General features: G+C 45.2%; 1 long non-coding RNA gene across 1 annotated transcript in view; it reads right to left on the bottom strand.

Annotated features, from left to right (window-relative positions):
* Positions 1-335: 335 nt before the first annotated feature.
* LOC137455138 (uncharacterized) overlaps positions 336-19,364 on the bottom strand; it is a 34,739-nt gene continuing 15,710 nt past the window's right edge. The window contains exons 3-4 of the long non-coding RNA XR_010990763.1: positions 926-1,073; positions 336-404 (exon numbers count right to left, since the gene is read on the bottom strand). This is a non-coding gene — a long non-coding RNA (uncharacterized lncRNA). The remainder of the gene's footprint in view (positions 405-925; positions 1,074-19,364) is intronic.

Here is a 19,364-nt window from a genome sequence, read left to right as displayed (position 1 = left end):
TAAATCAATGGAGGGGAGGGAAGAAAGTGTACATATCTGATTTGAAGATTTCTGGTTTTAAACTGAGTCAAGGAGCATTGCTTTTCAAGGGAGGGATAGATTTATATTATTCTCTCTTTTTCCTCTTCAGCAAATACATTTTTCTCTTACAAAGTGGAATATGTGTAGGAGTCAGCTCACGTAGAAAGTGGTTCCCTGATCAAAACAGATGGCATGCTGGCAGGGAAAGTTTTAAATGGCAGAGTGTTGATGTTGAAAGATTTCAACAGCAGCTTCCATGACAGGGACAGAGACATAAAAGACAAATACAAAATACAAAGACATTTCAATAACTTACCAGCGGATCACTTTTTCAGTTAATATTTCACTCCTGGTTTTCAAGATGCTAGAGGGAGTCTTCCTAGCTGCAGGAACAAGACCATTTTTTAGCTCAATAAATCTCAAAAGAGGAAAAAAGGGAGGGTTCTATTTTTAGAAGTAGCCTGAAAACCAAGGCCATGCTGGCATGGTGAAGGAATAAGCTGGCTACTGGAAAGGCTTTTAGCAAAGCTCTTGGTGAAACAGACAAGGAGGGGAGAGCTCGTCGCTCTCTACAGTTACCTGAAGGGAGGTTGTGGTGAGGTGGGGGTTAGTCTTCTCTCCCTGGTATCAAGTGGCAGAAGGAGAGAAAATGGCCTGAAGTTGCACAAGGGGAGGTTTGGTTTGGACATTAAGAAAAATTTCTTTGCTGCAGGAGTGGTCAGGGATTGGCACAGGCTGCCCAGGGAGGTGGTGGAGTCATCGTCCCTGGAGGTGTTCAAGAAACCTGTGGCCATGGCTTAATGGCCATGGTGGTTTACTTTGACAGTTGGACTGGATGACCTGAGAGGTCTTCTCCAACCATAACAATTCTATGACTAAGTAATTCTTCTCCTGACTTACCAACCTCATTGAGTTCTCCTGGAAGAAGAATTTCATTAGGCTCTGGGGTTTTGTCCAACACATATTTGTTATCCATCCACAGCAAACCAAAGTCTCCAAACGGGGAATCTGTGAGGGGTTTGGGTTGTCTTCAGTGTGTGGATAACAATTTCCTAATTTTTAAAGAACATTCAAGCAGGGAAAACATTTTAGATATCTTATTTAGATAGTTTATCTACCTCCTGTCCTTGCTCTTGTCTCTTCAGTTCTCCTTTCTTTCAATATGGATCTGAAAGTCAATATTGCTTGGAAGATATTAAGTCATCTTTAAGAAGTTATTACTGCTATTATTGCTCAGACATTTCCCCTTCTCCCCTGTTTTCACAGGCTCTTCCCTGACTCTCACTGTCTTTTTTTCCCCCCACAACTGAGGCCAATCTATCTTTCTTTCTAACCTCCTCATCAACAGTCTACTGCTTCTCATTTTTTCCATCTTTCCAGCTCGAGGTCTACATCCAGCTGCTCACGAAGCCTTGACTACCAATGAGATATGGCAGGCAGCTTTGGGGGCTTTAAGGCAAAACCAGACAAGTTGAGCCTTAATTCAATCCCTTGCTGCAGAGGAGGATGCACAAGAGGGAATGACAGCTCTGGAAAGCAACAAATCATCAAAAGGAAATCAATGATTTCTCCACTGCAACGAGAAAGGTCTGTAGGTGTCAGCCTGTACGGGAGGTACTCCCTGATCAAAAGGAGTGATGTATAGCCGAGCAAATTTCAAGTGTGCTTTAAAACTTTTCTCCCATAAAATAATCTTGGCAGAAATCTATGCAGAGCCCTGCCATGAGCAGCAGTATTAACTTCTTTGTAGGATGCTCAGAGAGACAACGGGGGGGAAGATGGGAGACATGATAGCTGTTGCATTTGTCTTTAATTTAATTGGCCAAAACCAGTGAGCAGGTTCTGTACAGTCCCCAAAGCGTTTGGCTTGTGCCTCTGATAGATTCTAGATGATCTTTTTGACAGTCTGTGCTTTCTAGGAAATTTCAGATCTCTATGCAATCTTCTTTATGACTAAAAAGCACACAAGATCATTTTCCTTCTTGCCTTCCCTTTCTTTTCTCCCTTCTCTCCCTTCCTTCCCTCCCTTCCCTTCATTATAACTAGTTCTATGGCAATAATCCCATGTCATTGATATGTACCCCAGTGGATTAAATTGAACTAAAATACCTAGGCAAAAGTAAATGAATAAAGAGGTGAATACTAACTAGCAATGCAAAAGAAACAATAGCAATACACAATAATAGCAATGCACAGTAAATACTGTAGAATATACTGGCCCCACTGTGAAACAACTCTGAAAGGCACACCTAGACTACCTATATAAATGAGTTGCTAAGGAAGGTTGCTTCACTCCTCATGAACCAAAATACCCTGGATCTTCAAGGAGCTACAACCCAGAAACTGAGTTGTGCCCTGGAACTGTTGAGCAGTTGCCACCTACCACCACAGTAACAGTGGCATTGAAGTGGTTAAGAGAAAATGTAGGATGGGGTCCCACCCATTCTGCTAAACTGAGGAAAACTGATCTGCAGCAAATCTCTGACCTGCAGAAACTTCAACTATTTGACCAGTAAGGCACTCATTAATAGACACAAATCAGGCAAGATTAGGGAACAGCAAAGTATTGGAACTCTTTCCAGTAAACTTCTTTTCACTTCATCTGCCAGGAGAATTTGCTCAGGGCTAGCAAACAGCCAGCCACAGGCAGCCCCAGCTCTAGCTCTCCAGAGCAGTTTTTAGCAGGTCTCAAATTCAAAGGTGCAGCTCCACACATACAAGCCATTTCATTTATATACATGTATATCTACACCAATGTATAAGTATAGGTACACACACATATATGCACACACAAATACATGTATAAATACATACACAAATATCTATTTAAGTATACAAATATATATATAAAATTAGGTCAAGTAAAGTTAAAGTATCCATGGGGTTGAACAAGATGCCCTTCAAGGGTCACTTCCAATCTGATGCACTCAATGATTCTCAGGCAAGTGCCTTCCCTGGTAGGAGTTAGAACTCCTAACAAGAGCTTTTAGACAACTCTGGCTGGAATTACTCAGCTGTGTGCAGCACAAGATTAGGCTCCACAGCCACACACCTAACAAGGAATCCAGAGCTTTGCTTTCAGCAGGCAGGTTTGACTATTTCAGGCTATGTTTCCATTTTCCCACATAATCTCTCTGGTTTGCTTTGGTTTGGAGGCTCAGATTGTGACTTGCATGCCACCCTTTCTCTTGGCACGATCTGAACCCACAAAAATGACAACCACAAGCTAGAAGGGCAAAATCAGTTTCAATTTCCTTGGAACATGTTTAACAAGAAGCCTTTGCAGGCAATCTTGTAGAATGAAATCCAATGAGAAGCTTTATGACACAGTTTTATTTTCATTTATTTGTCACTTCTATGCCAAATAAAAGCTTTATTTTATTTAAGCAAAGAGGGAAATTACTGATTGTGCTCTGGGTTTACTACTGCTGTGTCCTAAGGAAAAGCAAAGTACTTTGAGAGTGGAATTGGAAAGCAGGAAGGGGGATATCAGAGGCAAAAAATTAAGTGCATTTCCCACGAGTCACTGCAATTTATGGTCCTAGCAATAGAGTTTGGCAAGGTATCAGTGTGTAATGAATTCCCCTTCAAAACCTGACTCTGCCAATTAGCCTTCCTCTACTCCTTTAGCTTTGCTGTTCACTGTCTACTAGACCTTCCTCTAGGAGGAAAAGCTCAGTGATTCATGCCTTTGAGCCACCCTGTCCTGTCTAGTGCAAAGCAGCCAACAGCTGAGAGAAGCCAGACTGACAACATTGACTTTGTCTGTCTCAAGACATGTGCCCAGGTGGCCAAAGACCACCAGCAGCATCCTGGCCAGTATCAAACACAGTGTGTCTGGCAGGACCTGGAAAGTGATTGTGCCCCTGTACTCAGCATTGGTGAGGCCACACCTTGAGTACTGGGATGGTTTTTGTGGCACACACTGAAAAAAAAGGACATTGAGGGGCTGGAGAGTGTCCAGAGAAGGGCAATAAAACTGGTGAAGTGTCTGGAGAATAGGGCTGGTGAGGAGCAGCTGAGGAGCAGCTGAGGGAGCTGAAGTTGTTTAGTCTGCAGAAAAGGAGGCTGAGGGGAGATCTCCTCACTCTGTACAACTTGCTGAAAGGAGGTTGGAGTAAGGCAGGTGTTGGCCTCTTCCTCCTACTATCCAGTGGCAGAATAAGAGCAAAAAGCCTCAAGCTGCACGAGGGGAGGTTTATGTTTGACATGAGGAAAATAATCTCTTTGTTACAAGAGTGATCAGGGACTGGGACAGGCTGCCCAGGGAGGTGGTGGAGTCCCCATTCCTGGAGGTGTTCAGAGAAAGTGTAGAGATGGCACCCGGGACATGGTTTCAGGGGCAGGGTGCTGCATGGATTGATTGTTGGACTTCACCTTAGAGCTCTTTTCCACCTTTAATGATTCTATGACTTTAAGTACTCCAAATGTCACACTGCAACATCCTGAGCTTTAGAGAACAATCTGAGGGATCCTCTTATTTGCCTTCCCTTCTTTGAGACTTAAATAGTATCTTCAGGCTTTTCCCTGCTACACCAGAAAGCACAGCTTACAGTAAACTGGTCGAGAAGATGCAAGCAGAAGTCTTGAATTCAGTCACTTTGCTTTAATAAAAGGCTTAGAAAATATCTGGATTTGGCTCTTGTGCTAACCTGTTCAACTTCAGGCAGCACCCAGTGTAGAAGAAAGCTGCAGTAGTGTGGGCATTGCATCCCTCCCACTTGTCTCTGAGCGAGTAAAGTGTTAGTAAAACAACAGCAGCTGGCAGCTAGCAGGAGGGAGCAGCTAAAACAAACAGGAAGGGACACAGAAAAAAATATGCAAGGAATAAAAGCTGCAAAAGCCCCAAAACAAACCAGAAAAGAACAAACAAACAACACATCCACCTCCCCCCAGCCACCCCAAAAAAAAACCACCAAGCCCTGACCATGCATAACTGTAATATTTGTTCTTGATAACATTTATATCTGGATCTGGCAGACTTTGACAAAAGAACTATAAAACAACTGTGGGAGAGCTCAGACGGGCAGGATACTCACTGAATGCTACTCAGTATTGAGGAGCAGCATTAGGAGCAGCTCATCATTCGACTCCTGGCTGTAGAAAAGGTTGGTGACTACTTTAAAAGGCTTAACATAATTTCTGCTCCAGCTGGCCCCAAGATCCGAACTCACGTGGGTTGAGATGAAACTGCACTTCACATCCAGCCAGAGCTGCCCTAACTGGGCAAGCCTCTGACCCCAAATCATTATCAGCCATTCAGCAAAATGAGTCACTGTGCTCATTTCAGCGGTTTGGGACTGCTTACTTGCTTGTTGCACTGCTGCTCAAACATTCTATCCATTTAACCCCAATATTTCACTAGATAGACCCCTGCTGGGTTGAGAAAAAGCAAACAAACAAACAAATCTCTTTCCCACAGTAACAAGTGATAGAATAAGAGGAAATGGCCTCAAGTTGCACCAGCAGTTTGGGTTGGATATAAGCAAGTTCTTCACAGAAAGGGTTCTCAAAGCCTGGCACAGGCTGCCCAGGGAGGTGGCTGAATTCCCATGCCTGGAGGTGTTTTGGAGAGGCAGAGATGTGGTGCTGAGGGACATGGCTTGGCACCAGCCTTGGTAGAATCAGAGAATGGTTGGACTCAATCATCTTAAAGGGCTTTGCCAACAAAAACAGTTCTGTGACTCTAACCAAAGTTACTTATTAGACTTGGGATGTGAAGCCTACTTTATAAAGACATGTTATCAGTAGCCCCAAACACTGCTGCAGCACGGCTGGCACGGGTGGCACCATGTGCAGATGGCTATCTTCAGCACCGTGACAATAGGCTCTCCTGACAGCAGGGTCTTGCACCTTTAGCTTCCACTGGGTGTTCATGCACTGGTAGCATGAAACTTGTAAGATTCTCACTATGAAATGCCCACTGAAAGTGACACACGTGTGAATTAATGACAATAAAATGCTCATCCGAAAAGATGATGTTCCAGGAGCCTCCAAGAAGTCCTCCCTGTGCTGGAATCCATCTTTAGAAAATGCTAATCTTATAACCTGCAAACCAAATCCTCTTGCTGTGTACAGCACACAGTTCAATGCCCACCGACTGCCAGACAAGTTGCCTGTTACAAAGAGGTGTTGCCCATGGCTGCTGGTACATAATGAGTACTTACAGTGACACAATATATTGCTCTGATGAGATTATTAACACAATATCAGAAGAAAATCCATAAAAATCTAATTATGCAGACAAAAGTTGCAGCATGAAGAGCTGGCCCAGGCATTTGGACTGAAGGTTTGAATGCTAATTAATTTTAAACATGTAGCACTACTGCTGCACTTCATTCCTACAGGAATTTAATTCAAACTTTTACTACTACCTGCTGATTAGAAAGAGCTGGAAGGCCAACAGGCCTTTAGTATTGCTTCTAATTAAATACAGATGTTTATTGCAAACCCAGCACGGGTTGGTAGGAACAGGGAGAGAGATGTTTAAGAGGTTGGTGATTGAAAGTTACCTATCATGAGCAGCTGGAAGTCAGTCTGCAACAGACTCTTCAACTATCACCTTTGAAAAGTGGGGACCAGGGAAGTACAAAAAGCAGTGCAGTGTGGAAAGAGATGCCAAAATGAACTCATCACTCCTGCTGGCATAACCACAACACTCAAGCGCTCTATCCATTGTGTGTATGCCACAGGCACCTCCTTGGGCCCATAATAATGTGAAGGACCTGACACACAAATTCATCTAACTGCCAGGAACATGACCCAGGGGTTCCATGTCTCTACCACAAGCGTGGCCTCACACCAGTCATGGCAAAGTGTCTGGATGACAACCTAAAAGTGATGCAGAACACAGATCATTAAAGAAACCTTTAAACAGGCAGACCAACCACAGATGTCTTCATCTGTTCAGTGAGAGTCCACAGCCTCTCTGGCAGCCTGCTCCAGGGCTCCATCACCTTCAAATTGAAGGAGTTTATCTTATGTCTAGGTAGAACTTCCTGTGCTCCACTCTGTGCCTGATGCCAAGGCTTTGGTGCTTGGTGCTGCAGTGAGAATTAGCTGGGCAGCACACTCCCCCAGAGGAGTGCAGGCTCCTCTTAGCCACATGTGGCTCACAAACAAACCACTGAGTAGGTTCAGGCTGAACTATAGAGCAAATATGCAGGGGGAGGTTCCATGGTCTCATTACACACTTAGTGTTGACCTGTCAGGCATCAATAAGACCAAACTTATCACAGCCCAGGCCACTGCCAGCACTGTAAAACACAGTTCTTCCTGCCCACAGTGAACCCAAGAGGCAATGAGTTGGACAAAAGCACATCTAATTAAGCCTCCTGTCAGACTAGCAGGCCTCAACATAGCCTACATTTGGGAGATGTTAACTTTAATTCAAAATGGGGGGAAGGGCAGACAGTGTTTACCACAGCCACCTGACTTCAGTGACTGCCTTCAGCAGCTCTGCCCTTGGTGCAAGTGCTCCACACACAGGGGGGGCACGTGGCCACCTCACCTAGCAGCAGTAAGCCCCAATTTGCTCATCCAGACAGACACCTTAAGGTTCCTTTTGCATTCAGTTGCTGGATTGTCATTACATTACTACAGTACTGCTTGGCTCAAAGTAAAAAGTCAGAGTGTGTATCAATATTTACTTTCATGCCTCTTTTCCACTCCTTTTCTTCGCCAATGCTGCCACCTTCTGATACTGAGAAGCGTCTCCGAGTATCCCAAGACCACATACCTCATAACCACAGTCCTTGCAAACTTCAGACTCAGGAAGCCTCTTTCCCTTCCCCAGCGCCATCTACATCGGTGGGATTCTTAGACACGAACAGAAGAGAGGATTTGCAGGGTTTGCATTCGTAACACAGCAAATGTTTATGAGACCAGACCTGAAGGATGCCAGAGCTGACATTTGTTCATCAGTCTGGTTCTGAACTGTGCTGCAGCTGCTGAGAACTTCTGGAAGTTCCTGGAAATTACACTTTCTTCTTCCCTTCTGTCCTGAAGCAGTTACCGTGGAAAGCCCTCATTTTGGTGAGGTTTAACCCCTCTTTAGGGTTTCTGTGATACAACACAGTGTCCTATTTTAAGTTCCTGGGTCTGTCTGAAGTATTTCTAAGCCTTTTCAGTTTAGTCAGCTATTTATCTCTATCTGTCGTCAAGGGTACCCAGGGAAAGGCAATTGTTCATGTAGGAGGAATTATTTCCTTGAAGAATATTAAATACTGACTTACAATCTGAACATTCCTCACCAGGAAAGCTGCCAATGGACTATGCCCTCATATCCTTAAAGACTTCTCAGCAGAACTCACTTCACTTAATAAATTCACAGGCATTGACATCAGACTGGGGGGGGTGGGGAAGGGAATAGTAATAAGAACAAAGGGATTGACAATGGACCAGAACTCCAGAAATCCATTTTTATGGAGCTTTTGTCCTGCTAAACATAAACAAGCTGAATGTTTGGATGGCACAGAGAACAGCAGCATTTAATCAGAAATCAAAGTCAGTGTTAAGAGATGTGCCTACATCCAAAGTATGAACACAAGCTTCAGAGCCAAAGGTCTGTCAGAGCCTCTGATGGCTCTCCCAACCCAGTGCAAGAACATCCACATGCAAAGCAAGCACAAACTACAGGCTCAGGGAGAAAGCACAAAGACCTCGCAGAAACTCCAAAATGCTCCTACTCCAAAGCCTGTCACTGCAACAGGAGCCTGTACCTAACTTCCTTGTATCACAGCTAAACGTCCCAGCCTCTTGCCTGCTGCTTTGGAATTAGTCATTCTCTCTCAGTTTTCCACTCAGGGTCCTAATGAATATTTCATACAAAGTGGAGCTGCTCTCACCCTACTCCAGAGCAGACACTGTTCTGAAGTGCAGTCTCTCCTAGCCCAGGCACACTGCCTGATCACTAACCCCCTGACAAACAGGGTGCCCAAGCACCTCGCTGTGCTGAAGACAGGCATCAATGAGTTCTGGCCTCCAAGTGAAAAAGGCAGAAGGAACTCTAAACTAAGGAGAGTGGCAAGATTCAAGTAACAAAACGCCCAGTCTTGTCAGAATTTGACATTCCTAGGCACAGCCAGCAGTAAAAGTGTGCCTGACACGGGGACTTCACTGATAGGAATCTAGGCATGCCTGGAATTAGCCAGCCTATTCTTCTACCTACACTGGCACAGAATCCCAGGATGGGGAGGATTAGAAGGGACCTCTGGAGATCATCTAGTCCAGTCCCACTTTCAGAGCAGTGTCACCCAGAGCAGATTGCACAGGATGGTGTCCAGGCAGGTTTGGAATTACTCCATTGCCTCTCTGGGCAGCCTGTTCCACCATGCTCAAGGTAAAGAAATTCCTCTTCATGTTTAGATGGAACTTCCTAGGTTCAAGTCTGTGCTCATTACCTCTGGTCCTGTCACTGGGCACTACCTGAAGAAGACTGGCCTCATCCTCTAAGTATTTATTAGCATTGAGAAGATCCCTTTCTGTCTTCTCTGGACTAAACAGCCCCAGGTCCTTCACCTTTTGTTCATGAGAGATGTTCTAATACCCTAATCCTCTTGGACTAAGATGCCCAACTTACCAGCAGCAAACCCAACATCTCTGTAGTGTACAACAGAGGGCTTTCACATCTGCAGATCCAGAAGCAGCATAGCTCTTCACAATGGCCCTGCACCAACGGAAGGACTGATGGAAGGAATTCCTTTTAGTTTAGTTGTGTTGATTTTGTTTCATTTTATTGTTGAGAGTAGGTTTGATTTTGGTTCATCTTATTGCTGAGAGTATGTTCCCCAAGGGCTCAGCAGGACAATGTGGTCCACAGGTCTAGAAGGTTGCATTTGCAGCTATCCTGCACAAGCACCTGATAGCCTGTGACTCGTTGGACGTCTGCTACTCTGCTGAATTACTGTAACCACCCAATGGAACAGGCACTCCAAGGGCTCTGAGTGCTTTACAAGCTCTCTAAGAGGTTACTCTTCAGGCTGATTGTGCACCAGAGCCAAAATGCTAGGCTGTATGTCACTTGAAGGCATGGCAAGTTTAGCAAATTGATGAGACCAGATATGTTTTTAATACCATGTAATGAAAGTGGTTTGTGACACAGAACTCATCACAGCTGAGCACATCTCAGTGCTTGCTGATTATTGTTACAGGAAATCTTCTGGAAGAGCCACGAGTCCACCTGAGCAGCCCATCAGCTGTGCCAGCTGGCTCACCCTACTGAGAAATGCAAAAATAGACCATCCATAGATTTTCAGGTCACAAGAAGGCACAGCCTGAGCACAAACCTGTGTGTGCTGCATAACCACAGTCTCCCTGACAGCGAACACAGGTGCAGAGCCAGCTGCTAGAAAAGTTTACACTGGAATAAACTCCCAGGAATTGTGATATTTCTTGTAGAAATTAGCAGGGGAAATGGTTTTAAAGATAAACTTCCATGGGATTTTTTTAATGGTTTTGGTTGGAAAAGATCTTTAAGGTCACTGAGGCCAACTGTTCTCTAGCCCCACCAAGGCTGGTGTTAAGCCATGTCCCTCAGCACCACATCTCTTCCTCTCTGAAACACCTCCAGGGATGGGGATTCAGCCACCTCCCCAGGCAGCCTGTGCCAGGCTTTGAGAACCCTTTCAGTCAAGAAGCTTTATCTGATATCCAATCTATGATGTAGGTACCACAGCAACCTGAGCACACACCAGGATTCGGGTTGTCTTCTCCAGGATAACTCATACCTGTGACCTTGGGTCTTTACCTGAACTACCCACAAGAGAGCCATCACAAGGAAGCCTGTCTGCTTTACATTCATCCATGAGATCATCTGGCACTGTGCCCTGAGCTACTGGAAGAACTTAATGTACATTTGCCATGTGGAAAGCAACCACAGAGGAAACTTGAGCTAAGCAGTCCAACTGCATCTCCCTCACCTGTAGAACAGAGCTCAAATCAGCACTTCTGCAGTGGTCAGACTTCAAGATATTACTCTCATTTCTGAGCTCTCTGATCAAGAGTCACCATCCCTGCAGGTGTTCGGGGGGGGGAAAAAAGTGCTTCTGGATCAGTAGATGTGAAAGTTCACTGCCACTAGATGCACTCATCCTTCCAGCTCTTCAGCAAGTCTCTTATGCCACCTTTGCCTTTTCTCCCAACCCTTCTGCTGTGTTGGCTTTTGCTGTACCCAAGAAACAATCTCTGATCTCACTCTGACTGGTTTTCCCCCCAACAACTATTTGTTCTTTGCAAACCTTATGCTGCTCAGCAAATTGGTTGCTTCAGCCCCGCATGCTAAACCTCTGGAAACAGAAAGGCAACAGTCCCTGTTACCAGGCAACAGCCACTTTCTGCTGAGTGTGGTTGTGAGGAGGGGCAGTCCTGCTTCTGCTGCTCCATGCAGTTGACTCAACAGCACCTGAAGCTGGTCAGGCATCAGTTAGACTCTTTACTATGTTCCCATGGCTGGTTTATAATTAAATCAGGCAACATCAACTCCTAAGAACTGCAATCCAGAGCACCAGACAGATAAATTTTACCTTGCTCCAAAAAGCTTTCTCCAGCCAGAGCAGGCTTAGCAGGATGAAGGGGATGTCTATGCTAATGTGAGTGCACATGCTGTAGGTATGCCTATGCTCACTGCAAACTCCCATGTAGCAGCTTCATCACAGCAGGCTCCATCTCCAGCAGTGTCTCATTTTCCCAGTTTCCCAGGCAGTGAAGTCAAGGCAAGCCCTAACAATCCCAGATGACGTTGCAGATTTTAAACTGCTGCATGCAAAACTCTTCACAAGCTGAAAATATCTCACTGCTCACAGAGATGATAACATGTCTTGCAGCACTGAAACAAGGCTTCACCCTTCAGTAAGTCACTGCCTCTCTTCATACCCCTTTGTCTACATTGCAGCAGACAGCTTCAGCTTGTTCCTGAACACAGGCTGCAAACACTAATCAGACCTCCAAAGGGGCCTTCAGGATGACTGACGGGGAAGCCCTTGATAAAGGCTTTCTGGGCTTGGCAGGCAAGCAGGAGAGCAAGCAAGAAAGGAAGCAGCTTGAGTTACTTGAAATGCTGAGGTGGAGGCGTTTGAGAAACTGTGAAGGGAGGGCTGTTTGATGAGCCCTGAGTGCAGAGCAGCTGCAGAAATCCTGGTGGGGCTGCTGAAATGGCCACAGAGTAAGTGGTTGCTACGTCTTGATTTTCCTGCCCTGCCATTGGCAGGGGTGAGACACAGAGCACAGTCAGCATGAGATGCTTTTCTGTGACATAAGGAGCCTGGAGATCCCCCTGCATCTCACAGATGCAGTCCTTGCTTTGTCCAGCTCAGAGAGGGACACTGTTTTCAGAGCTCTCACTGGATTCTGTGCTAGATTTGAAAAGCCAAGAGGGGAAGGCACAGTTTTACATCCCCATGCTACCAGAAGTGGGAAGGCTAGTGAAAAGACTTAAGAGTATCTTGTAACTGTACCAAGGCAATAAAGCACTGAAAGTCACTGAAGAGATTGTCCATGGAATGCTCATTCATACTCACCTGATGATTCAGAGGTCCTAAAGAGTTTCTGGAGAGTCATGTTACAGACCAGCCTAACCCACTGCTCCAGGCTGAGATGATTTAGAACATGTCATCTTGAGTGAGCAACTCACAGCAAGTGGAAAGGCCTGAGATCTTCCCTCAAGTTTTATCAGTGGGAACTAAAAGCACTCAGTAACATCATGCCATAGATAAGCAAGCAGAGAGAGGATGTGGAAAGGTATAGAAGATGCTGCAGTTTTCATAACAACAAACCTCTGATGTATTCCTGACACATTATTCACACTGAGACTTCACTGAATTCCTTGGTCAGCACTATTACTGCACAGAATGAGGGTCAGAACCTGCTCCTCTGGTGCTGGTCTCAGGGGTGCTTTCAGCACTTTCTCTTATTCCAGTGCTTACCTTGCCCTCAGTTTTGCAGCAGGAGCTGTGAGCCCGAGTGGCCATGTACCTTCCTCACTAGCAGCACAGACACTGCCCTGCCTAACCAGCCCAGGAGTAAAGTCAGGGATGTTTAACAAGTGGAGGCTTATTCAGACTTCAATTTGCAGAAACAGATGGAATTTGATTTTCTCACAACGACTACAAGCTGAGAATAGTTAAATGTTGCTATGGAAGTGGAAAGGTGCCACAACAAAGCAACATGCAAGGCAAACAGTCTTGAGACTGGAAAGTAAAAGTACTGCTTCACAGACATCTGCCACCAGCAGTGGGTTAGAGTGCTTCATGGGGTGGTTACACCTAATTGTATCATGAGATTACTGCAGCTGTACCACCATTTGGGTATTTCTGTCTCAACTCAGTTCCATTCTGCAAGACAAAAAGGCACAACACAGCGTTCATGTCCCATCTGAAAGCCAGGAGACCACTGCTAATTGTGTTACCAGCAACCTGGCAAGATTTCCCTCCAGTGTAAAGCCTCATGGTATCTCAGTAATGCACCTTTGACTCCTCCCATGCTGTATACCTGGCTTCTTCATGCCCATTCTTACAGCAGTTGTGTTATGATGTCTAACCTAGCCTGGAAAGGGCTTTGCTTGCTTCCTTTCAGACAAAGAGGAGGAAAAAATATAAATAGGAAGTAATTAATTTGGAAGAGATCAATCTCCAGCATTCAGCCTGTAATTGAATTCCCAGCACAGACCCATACACTCTCACCCAAAAACCCTAACCTCCAGCCTATGGAATTTTACTACTGACTCCACAGGGATTTCACCTGAAAAAAAATCAGAAGTTCTTTCACCAGACTGAAAGGCTGAGGTGCAGAGGGCAAAGCCACCTCACTGAAAATGCAACAGCTGCATGGCTTTTAGCCACAATCAAATTAGCCCAGGTAACCTCACCTGGCCCTCTTCATAACCTGTGCTAATAAAACCCTGAGTGAAACTTCACATCAAAACCTTGCAGCAGAACCACAGATGTGCTCAGAGCTCGGGGTGTTAAGGGGGAGAGGCCATGGTGTTATCTTAGAGGATAGATCTGACTGGTACAAAAGGTGAACCTCTCTCCATTTCAGCAGTTAATCCCTTTCCAACTTGATATTAAGCCCTGTTTTGGAGGTAGAAAGTTTTAGCTGGCACCTCCATTGGCTAAAGCAGCACTTCCGTTTCTGTACAATGGAATCATCATTAAGAGATGAGTCACAGCCTGGAATCCCTTTGTCACTTTAAAAATGCACAGTTTGACTGACATCTCTAAATGCTGACTTCTCCAGCTAAGAGGAGAAGTAAAAGAAGTGACTAAGAATCTAACACTAACTTCGTGGGTACAGCTTGCTTCTTGAAATATCAGTTGCTAGTTGAGATCTGCCACAAACCATGGAGCACATTCCAGGAAAGTCTGAGACATGGACATTACTCTGGAAAAAAACCTAACAAACTCCCCAACTCTTTGTTAATCCAGGAGAGCTGAAGAGGGCCTTTTGACAAAGGCATAGAGTGACAGGGCAAGAGGTGATGGCTTCAGACTGGAAGAACCTGGATTTAGATGGGACAATGAGGAAGAAAATCTTCCCCAGGAGGATGGTGAAGCACTGGAACAGGCTGCCCAGAGAAGCTGTGGAGGCTCCCAGCTTGGAAGTGTTTAGGGCAAGGCTGGATGGGGCTTTGAGCAATGGGACCCAGTGAAAGGTGTTCCTGCCCATGGGCTGAGGGTTGTAACTAGATGATGTTTAAGCTCCCTTCCAATCCAGGCCATTCTATGAATCTATGATACCTAATTAATAGAAATATTACTCAATAGGTACTAACTGCTCTGGCTTCATTCATAAATCTGTGATGCATGCTATGTAAAGCTAGGCTTTTGCTCTGTTACCCTAGTTGTGGCTCTGCGTGCCTCACACCAGCTACAAGATTTGTTTTCAAGAGTACAAAGCTCAGAGATGGTGGAAATAGGAAAAAGCAGGGTACAAATCTGCAGTGACTGAGAAGAAACCCCAAGCACTACGAGGCTCTAAGGAGCTGCATACCACCACACTCAGACATTAAGAGTGCTTTCAAATCATAGTCCTTCTTCCTGCTTTAATATTCTGTGTATTTTTAAAAGTTTACTTTAGAAATAAACTCCCTGGGGTTCCTGGCAGAGCTGCTCTGCCACAACAGTTTATAGCAGCCATCTGTGGTGTGCCAGAAGCTTCCCGAATGTTCTGCCACCTGACTCAAAAATCCTGAAGCTTTTCACATTTTTCTGCCAATTTCCATCCATACTATGTCTGTTTCCAACACTGAAACCCTAGAAAAGCAAAATATCTCTCTCAAAGACGCATAGGATAAATTCAGCCACACCATCACGACCAAAGACTACATGAATCTGTATCTGGGGGGGTGGGTTTCATCCTCAAGGACAGTTGCATGCTCTAAAAATAGATTGGTTAGAGAACAAGAGAGCTCCTGTCCTTTACATACAAAGCTCAGTGTCACCTCCCTGGCACATAACGGCATCAGGCTCGATGCAAAGCTGAGTTCTATTCCTGTAGGTGACCAGAACCTTTTCTTACCACAGACAACGTTTCTTCTGTCAGTGTTTCAGTTTCTCATGTGTAAAGCATAGGGAATACAAAGAGGCTTTGACAATGCTTGGTCAAAATGCAGCAGATGATCAAAGGAAACACATGGGGGGGGAAAAAAGTACATGAAAATAATGTAACTGTTCTGCTCAGCAGAACCAGGAAAGCCCACTGCAGGGAAGAGTCATATTTATGCTGCAGGGAAATAGACTGCCAGGGAGACAGCAACATGTGCTTAGGCCATGCTCATGGAATTGTTCCTACTGAAGTAGAGAATCTTGAAAATGAAGGCCTGTTTGCACCATAGAGTCACTGATTTATTTTGGTTGGAAAAGACCTCTAAGATCATCAAGTCCAACTATCAATCTAACACCACCATGGCCATTAAATCACATCCTGAAGTGCAATTTCTGCAAGTTTCTTAAACACCTCCCATAGACCTGTCGAGCCTCACTTTGAATATCTCCAGGGATGCCTACCTGGGCAACCTGTCCCAGTGTTTCACTACCCTCATGGTGCAGAACCTGTTCCTAACACCCAATCTGAATCTGCTCTTCTCTAGTTTGAAGCCATTGCCCCTCATACTGTCCCTGCAGTCCCTCTCCATCCTTCTTGTAGCTCCCTTCAAGTACTGGTAAGCTGCTCTTACATCTCCCCAGAGCCTTGTCTTCTCCATGCTGAACACCACCAGCTCCCTCAGCCTGTCCTCATAGCAGAGCTGCTCCAACCCCCTCATCATCTTCATGGCCTCCTCTGGACCTGCTTCCATCAGGTCCATGTCCTTCCTGCACTGAGGGCTCCAGAGCTGGACATAGCACTGCATATGAGGTCTCCCCAGAGTAGAGGGGCAGGATCCCCTCTCTCCATCTCTGGCCCTGCTGCTTTGGATGCAGCCCAGACTGCCATTGGCCTTCTGTGCTGCAAGCTCACACTGCCTGCTCCCGTCCAGCTTCTCATCCATACTCTTCTCTCTCAGCTTTTAGTTTGTGTGGGGGTTTTTGCCTTTTTCTCTCTCCTCAGCTTTTTGGTTTGTGGGTGTTTTTCCTTTTTCTGTCTCAGCTAAAAGATTTTGTCAATTGGCTTGGAATTCCTACCTTTTGCAAGCTAAGCTTTTAAAAGTGATTTAGATGAAATATTCTCAGCAAGCATTCTTTTACAAGTTCATTTAACTCCTGAAGCTCCTCTGAAAGAGTTGAATGCTGAAAAGCCAAAGTCTTTTTCTAACTTTCCTCATGTACTCTTTGAACTTTTTTAATGGGTAATGAGTTTTCTCAGCTCTGTGCTTCAGCTGGTTCCCTTGGATTTGATGCTGGTATTAAGAACATTACCAGCTGCCACTCGCTCCCCCAGCCTCTAGACAGTGAGTCAGAGATATGCTGTCCTTTGCATCTGCTATCCAGCTTCTGCCAGTGCAGTGGTCTCAAACTTGCACTGAAGATTTCCATGCTTGCAGATTAAGTGTGCTTTGAAACCACACACAGCCAAGTGCCCCTACCTTCTACTGAGCCTTTTCCCCTGGTTGCTTTCTCCTGTTATTGTCATCTTTCTCTCTTTACCTTTGGTCCTGTAAAATTTACCACTGGTATTCAGATGGCACCAGGAGTTTCCAAGCTGTTCAACAAAAGCAGCATGTCAGCAGCAACCAACCATTCCAGTTTCAAACCAACACTGACTGTATGTTCCACAAAAGCCAAAGTACTTCCCAAAGCTAAACACACTCCCTGCCATTAGCAGCATGCTGTTCCCTGTCAGGGTACAGACAGGACTGACCTTTCCTCCGCACACAGCAGCTGGTTGACTGTCTTCTGTCATAAGCAAGAAGCCTGAGACATCTGGAAGAGAGAAGACTGAGGAGATCTTACTGATGTTTATAAATATCTGCAGGGTGGGTGTCAAGAGGAAGGTGCCAGTCTTGCCAGTGACAGGATGAGAGGAAATGACACACACATGAACCCAGGAAGTTCCACCTCAATATGAGGAAAAGCTTTTTAACTGTAAGGATGACAAACCCCTGGACCAGGCTACCCCAAGAGGTTGTGGAGTTGTCTTCTCTAGAGACTCTCAAGACCCACCCTGGATGTGTTCCTGTGTGACCTGCACTGCATGATGCTGCTTTGCCAAGGGGGTTGCCCTCACTGATCTCCAGAAGTCCCTTTCAACCCCTACCCTTCTGTGATTACTTTGTCTATGTCTACTATGTCTATGATTAGTTTCCCTCTCCTTTTGGCCCATATGCATCTTTTCCAATGATAATTCAGGGCTGGGGTTTGGTTTGTTTTTTTCTTGTGCTCCACTCTCTTCTCCCCCTCAACAAGAAACTCCAGATGTTTACATTTCCTAGTTGAATTTGTGTTGCAAGGAAGCCCAAGTAAGTGCTGGCTTGTATTCAGCATCAGTTCAGAGAAGAACTAGAAGGATGTTTGAATATAAAGGAGCTAAAGCAGAAGCTGAAGCCACCAAATGTTCTGCAGAGGCATAGCAAATGTTTATCAAGACATCATTCATAACACATTTAATTGTTTCTTGTAATCTGAGTGACATGGAAGACTTCAGCAGTAGTGAAGTCTTTGTGTTTCTCTTCAAAGTGCTCTCTGGAACCCTGAACCCTTTCAAGAGGATGCTATGATTAGACTTGGATGGAAACTTCTTCATCAAACACTTTGGAAAAAAAAAGGCAAAAGAGCAGTTTTTATCCCTCCCCCCACCCCCCCATGTATGTGTGCTAAAGAAAGTTTCTGGAGAGAAGCTCCTCAAGGCAAGCTAGGAGATCAGCAGGCATGAACCCACCAGCACTCAGCTCACAGAGGTAAGATGTTGCTCTGCTGTGTCCTGCAGCAGTGGTCTGACCAAGAGGCTGCTTGGGCCAGGGTTCCCTAGAAAACAGTAAACTGCCATGGTATTGAACAGGAACTGGCAGCTTCTCTTTCCTCCCACAACTGATCTTGTCCCCTGCCTTCTCCATAGCCATCCACCTGCTTGCTTATGGCAGAAACTTTGCCACTTTGGCCTTACCAGGTTGTCCTGGCAATGCCAGTTCATTATAACCTAAATTCTGAGTACTTCTGAACCTGTAACATTTCATTCCACCAGGTGACCTCACCACAACACACCCAAGTTAGAGGTGTTTGTCAGAACCAGCTCAAACTAATGTCTCCTGGGTGGAACCCAAGATAACCCCCTCAGATTCTGCATGACTGTAAGAGGTCACAGAGCTATCTTTGAAGCTTAATCTGTAACTAAAAGTTCAGTAAACCAGCCAAGGACTTCATTGTGATGGAAGTCATCTCTTAAAGCTGGTGAAGGGTCTTGAACACAAGTCCTACAAGGAGTGGCTGAGGGAACTGGAGATGTTCAGCCTGGAGAAACAGAGCATGCAAGGAAACATTCTGGCCCTCTAACTCCCCCAAAAGAGCTTGAAGCCAGTCGAGGGCTGGTCTCTTCTCACAAGTGATAGGACAAGGGGACTAGGTTAGATATTAGGAGAAGTTTTTTCACCAGAAGTGTCATCAGGAACTGGAACAGGCTGTCCTGTTGGAGTGGAGTCACCATACTGGCAGGTGCTTGATAGAAGTTTGGATGAGGTACTCAGGGACACGTTCTAGCAGTTGTGTGCAGAAAGATGTCAGTTGTGGTTGGAGTTGGTGATGCCAAGGTCTTTTCCAACCAGGTGATTCTATGACTATGACTGAAAAAAAACACTGTGACCTTTTCAATTTACTTAGGAAATTCAGAAGGAATGGCGTTCCAGAAAGAGAGGGACTGCACGACACAGAGCAATAGACTGAAGCCAAAACTCACAAGGTCTTTGAAGGTCTTCAGTA

The sequence above is a fragment of the Melanerpes formicivorus genome, unplaced genomic scaffold (genome assembly GCF_026170545.1).
Source record: "Melanerpes formicivorus ecotype bairdi unplaced genomic scaffold, bMelFor1.0.p_v2 SCAF_92, whole genome shotgun sequence".
NCBI lineage: Eukaryota > Metazoa > Chordata > Aves > Piciformes > Picidae > Melanerpes > Melanerpes formicivorus.
The sequence above is the reverse complement of the archived record's forward strand: the minus strand, read 5'-3'. Positions and strand labels throughout refer to the sequence as shown.